This window comes from Enhydra lutris, unplaced genomic scaffold, assembly GCF_002288905.1.
Source record: "Enhydra lutris kenyoni isolate GAN:26980312 unplaced genomic scaffold, ASM228890v2 scaffoldscaffold7, whole genome shotgun sequence".
NCBI lineage: Eukaryota > Metazoa > Chordata > Mammalia > Carnivora > Mustelidae > Enhydra > Enhydra lutris.
Genome location: NW_019154091.1, coordinates 30,846,201 through 30,852,200, shown reverse-complemented (window position 1 = coordinate 30,852,200; position 6,000 = coordinate 30,846,201).

Genomic DNA, 6,000 nt, shown 5'->3' with positions numbered 1-6,000 from the left:
AAGATTTTTTTTTAAATTTATTTGACAGACAGATCACAAGTAGGCAGAGAGGCAGGCAGAGAGAGACAGGAGGAGGCAGGCTCCCTGCTGAGCAGAGAGCCCGATGCGGAACTCGATCCCAGGACCCTGAGATCACGACCTGAGCCGAAGGCAGAGGCTTTAACCACTGAGCCACCCAGGCGCCCCTTGTGTTTATTTTTTATTTTTGACAATTATGAATGGAGTTTTCAACTTCTTTGTGTAAATGCCAAGAAGTGTGATTGCTGGGTCATATGGGAAGAGAATGCTAAGTTTTGTTAGACTGCCCAGAGGTCTTCCAAAATGGCTGTGCTGTTTTGCCTTCACACCAGCTATGAATGAGAGACCCTGTGGTCCCACAGCCTTGCCAGTACTTGCTATTGTCAAGGTTCTAGATTTTTGAATCCTTTGATCATCCGAGACAAGTCCCTAAGCCTTGGTTTCCTAGTTTGTGAAATCTGAAAACAGCGCCTTTTATTATTGGGTTGTCGTGAGGATGAAATAAAGCCACCCACACAAGGCATGGTATGTACACTCTCAAGAAATATTAACTGTGACGTTTGGATTCGGTCGGATTTCTGTTTTCAAAAGCATGTGAGATTCTTGGGCACAAAATGATGTTATGTTGGGGCACGAGAGTCGGCCCCCAACCGTTTCCCACACCGAGGACTTCCTGTTGGGTCTCCTTTGAAGACAGTACACAGTATATACCTGCCTTGTTCTCCATTTCCGGGTGAGGAAATTGCAGCCCAGAGAGGTTGCGCTGACTCAGGTGAAGTCACCCAGCTAAGAAGCTGAGTCAAGTGAGACTTCAGCGTGAGATCATGGGACACCAAAGTCCAACCCTTAGCCCCTTGTGACACCGCCTCTCCCAACCTGGTCTCCTTGCCAACCCACCTGCATCTTTGGCTTGGAAGTTGAGATTCACAGGGTTATAGTCTTTCCAGCCCATTCTCTGGCGAAGTCAGAAGTCAGGTTCCCATGTGAATATTAATTAACCCCAAACTGGACAGGTTAAAATGGTGATGTTGAAGTTCAGGTTGACTCTTCTGCTCTTCTGAGGGCTCGGCCAGTTTCTAGTGTTCGTCCATGTTGCTGCACGTTTCCCCCACCTCATGTGGCCAGCTCCCACTCGCCCTCAGGGCTTGGCCACCACATTATTTAATGCAGTGAGACTTCTGGGTCAGAGGCCCCCTTTTGCTCTTTTAGCACCCTGTCTTTTCCCCACTGTAGCTCTTGCCACCCTGTATTACACTGCTGTGTCTGGCTCCCCTACTAGGGTTAGCGCCATGAGTGCAGAGATGCTAGAGGTCTTGTCCACTGTTGTATGCCCAGCCCCCATGATGACACGGGGCCCCCAAGGTTGGATTAACAGGTATTAGTGGAATGAATGACTGAATGACTGGACATAAGGGGTTGGTGCTGGACTGCAACACTGGGTTTGGTGGGGTTTTTTTTCCCAGACCCAGTCTGGGACATCAGCATTGACATCCCACCTGAGGCATTCACCATGGTGTTTGACTTGGGGTAATCCAACTTCTGGATTTCCTCTTCCTATTGCAAGAGCAGGGAGTGCAGTGAGGAATGCCATGGGTAGGGGTGTTTCAACACTTAGGTGGACTCTTGAACAGCAAAGCTCTTCTCCCCAGCTCACCAACTCTGTGAGCAGAGCATGAACCCCGAATGGGCTTAATGCATTCTGTGGCCCGTTATATTCTTGGGGTGGGGGTCCCCAAATGCCCTTCCTGGGGTCTCAACTGGAGATAAATCAGTTGGTACATGGTGGTTTGGTCATATTTGTTGTCAAAATGTAAACATATTGCTCTACTGGTTGGTAAAGAACCATTACCCAGAGTGTGCTGATGCCCCAGTTTCTCTGGCCCCTTTCCTGAGACCCCTTACCTCCCCATAATCCAGGAAATAGGGCGGTAATGTGTGACAGGAGGCTCCCAAGATCCTGCTTCAGCTCCACGGCTGGTGTCATACTTCTTCAGTCTGAGTTTTTACATAATTTGACTATTACCCCTGGTAGAGTCCTTCCTGTGTTACTGGGAAATGGTCGAGGGAAGAGGGGAGAAAGGGGAGGAGGAGCAGGGGAAGATTCTGGCAGGATGTCCATTTCCCTGGCATTTGCATAGAACTAAGAGGATGTAGGAATTTGGACATTCCAAATGAATGAGGAGTGGTCTCCAGCTGCCCTCTGTACAGACAACTGCTCTCCATGTTCCTTCAAGGAGCCGCCTACCTGGAGAATAGCCACCATTTCTTGAGCTTTGATATGTGCACAGTACTCAGATAAACATCCATTGACCTTTCCTCACTCCTCCTGGGGAATCTGAACAGTTACCCTGATCTTCCAGACGAGGAAACGAGTCTGAGAAGTTCAGCCGTGCTCAGTTCATTGAGCTGGTTCCGGGGCAGAGTTGGGAGTCTGACCGAAGATGCCACAGCTCCACAGGGACTGCGCTGGAGGGGAACAGCTTCTTTCCAAGGCAGAGAGAGGCACAGAGACTTCTGGCAAGAAGAGCCACTTTCCAGGAAACAGTGCAGAAAAGTGAAACAGATTCACAGAGAGGGCTGCCACAAGGCCACGTCCCTTTGGTGGCCAGAGGGAAACTCGCCAAGAATCCCAAGGCCTGGAGATGGCTGCCTGGGGGCACCCCCTGCTCAGAGCCTCTGTGCTAACCTCTGCTGGAAGTGAACCAGGCTCCAGCCCCCTAAGTTCGCCCTCCGCATCTGCCCTAGCGCAGTGCACTTGGCTGACTGGCCGTGTGACCTGCCTTGAGGTTTCCCACGCTCAGTCTCCATAGCACCCCTGGGTGTCTGGGAAGTATGCTTGCGCAGGCTGGGGTATTGCAGAACTCCTACAAGGAGCTCTAGGTCAGATTCTTCCTGGAGGTCCTAGTAGATACCTGTTGCTTTGACTAGGAAATGTGAAAATTTCATCAGAGAACAAAAATTCTTTTCTTTTTTCTTTTAAGATTTTATTTATTTGACAGAGATCTCAAGTAGGCAGAGAGGCAGGCAGAGAGAGGGGGAAGCAGGCTCCCCCCTGAGCAGAGAGCCCGATGTGGGGCTCAATCCCACAACCCTGGGATCATGACCTGAGCTGAAGGCAAAGGCTTTAACCCACTGAGCCACCCAGGCACCCCTTGAGAACAAAAATTCTTGAAGAAAAGGAATCTTTAAGAATCCTCTTTAGTGAAGAATTTGCACTAGACCTTGATTTCAGTCATGAAAAAAAAAGATGGATAGGAGAAAAAAAAAAAGATTTGAAAAGAAGCATGTTAAAATGCTAACAGTCATTCAGATGTGTGGCAATGTATTTTTCTTTCCATTTTTCCAGAAAATAATGTGTTTACTTTTACAAGGAAAAACATACATGTTTATTTATTTATTTTAAATATACATGTTTAAATTCCCCCTTTCCTTCTGTGGTGGCTTATGTCTATCTTGAGGCATTTGAAAAGGATGGCCAGGAGCACACCAGCCAACCAGCCAAGCTTCCTCTTTGGGACTTGGAGAAAAATCATCTGAGTGCCCTGAACAATTTCCTCATTTGTGAAATGGGAAAATAGTGAGCTTGGTAAGGTTAGGATGAGCATTAAATGGCATTAGCTGGGTAAAAATTTTTTTTTCTTAAAGATTTTATTTATTTATTTGACAGACAAAGATCACAAGCAGGCAAAGAGAGAGAGAGAGAGGAGGAGGAGGCAGGCTTCCCACTGAGCAGAGAGCCCGACACGGGGCTCGATCCCGGGACCCTGGGATCATGACCCGAGCCGAAGGCAGAGGCTTTAACCCACCGAGCCACCCAGGCGCCCCAGCTGGGTAAAATTTTGATTACAAATCTGGCTCATGGTAAATGCTCGTGAGAAGTGGTAGTCATCATGATCACTAATTGGCTCCTGATGTCATTAGTTACTCTCAGGAGCCTCAGTGTTCCTGTGACCAGCAGAGGGCACTCCTGGCCCCGGGAGTCCACGGGATGGCTGGACACCAGGATTCCACTATCATGTGCCTGTCCTAGGTGGAGGGATGTGAGGAGACAGCACACAAGTGCCCCTGCCTTGCTCATTGCTCTCTAAATTCCCAGCCATGTGCTGAGATGAAAATTTGTGTTACAGCTGGAAGGGCTGACCTTCTCTAGCAGTAACAAAAAACTGACCGTGCTGCTCACAGAAATGCGTATGCGAAGGATTCCGATATTTCCTGTGGAGTTCAGTTCGGCAAAGAGGGCAAGCATTCTGCCTTCAGGACTGGAATCTTCTGGGGAGAGTGGGGATAGAGAGGGGCAGGCAAGTGAGTCTGGGGATTCTACTACTTGGGAAGAGTGGGGGGTGGAGGAGAAGAGAGGCTGGTGTTCTACTGGTCATTGGCTCTGGGAGGCCAAGTGGAAAGAGGGCCACACTCTCTGAGTTGGTGACTCCAATCTCTCTCTCCAGCCCTGACCTCTCCTCTAATCTCCAAACTTGTCTGATAGCCAGCTGTCATTTGATGTGTCTACTTGGATAAGGTTAAGCATACCCAAAATAAAACTGTTCTTCCTGACTACTAACAACCACCACCACCACCAACTACTACAACAAAAGCAAAAGTGAGCCCATACTCTCAAAATGTCATACATTTGCTAAACAAATATTTCTTGTGTGTCCACCTAGTGCCAGACACTGGTCTAACCTCTGGGGAGGGATCACAGCAGTGAGCTGAACAGGCTTGATCCCTTCTCCCCACCCCCATTATGGGGCTATATGGATAGAAGCCAAACACGTGTAACAAGAAGTGGATTGTGCTGCTTCACTGTGCACTGGTAGGAAAAAAACACAAAAAAATTATAGTATTATACTTGCTTCTGGGTGCACATTTGAGTAGGGCCATGTGGACTTATGACACTTCAGTGTAGAGAGAGAGAAGGATGGTGAGGGGATCAGGAAATGTAAAGATTATCTGGCAAGATTTGCTTTCAAGGAAAGGTGAGCGTGTGTGTGTGTTCACGTGTGCAAAAGCGCGCATGCATGTGGGAGGCTTCTCGAGACACAGCATAATGGCGTTCTTCAAGTGTCTGCAGGTGGTCCTCACCGTGGAGAAGGATGGACAAATTAGGTTGGACCCAGAGGGGGTATGAGAATGGTGAGATCCGGCTGGCAGGAGGCAGCTTTCGGCTCAGTGTGGTGAGGGCCATCTACTGAGCGCGGTGGTAGAGCATGAAAGGGTCAACAGGGGCGAACTGCCTTTCACTGGAGGGTTCTGGCTGGAAGAATCTTGGCAATGCTACTGTAGAGAGGATTCTGTCATGCAGTGGGGTCCTGAACTAGGTGACACCAGAATTTCCTTCCCACCCCGCGTTCCTAGGAACTGGATTTCTAGGATCCAGTTTCTAGGATCAGTGATATGGAGACCCAGCGTGGATGCCTTTCTGTCACCAGCCTGGTGCCCGTGGGGTATCAGCAGCCTCAGAGGTCTGTTCCTCAGTGTCCTGTCGATGAAGAGACTCTATTCCATAGTGTCCCATCCATTCAAGGAGAGAGGAGCAGTGAGATCTGAGGGTCCCCAAAATATGGTGACAGCTGACGCTCCCTAGCTCTGCTCAGGCCAGTGTGTCAGACTTTTTTTTTACTGGAGTGGCCTTGGCTTCTCTGTCTCCAACCTGATCTACCTTCCCACTCTGACTAATGTCCCCAGGCACCGATCCCGGGGGGGCTTGTAGAACCACCTCCCTGATCTCAGACAACATGCTCATCTTTGTTTTCCCTCCCGATAAGACTCTTAGCTCCCAATTTCTTAGATTTTTTCTCTTTGGTAAACAACCTATTTAGAAGAGATTTGAAATGTGAACCAAAGTTTTCAGAAACAAATTATGTGTGACTGGGCTGTCCTTAGTTCCAATCTGGTAATACCCTTGGATTACAGGAGGGCGTGTTTGGCCTGCTGTTCAGAATAAGGAGGAGGCAGGCCACAAAAGGCACTTGGGAGATTGTGTGG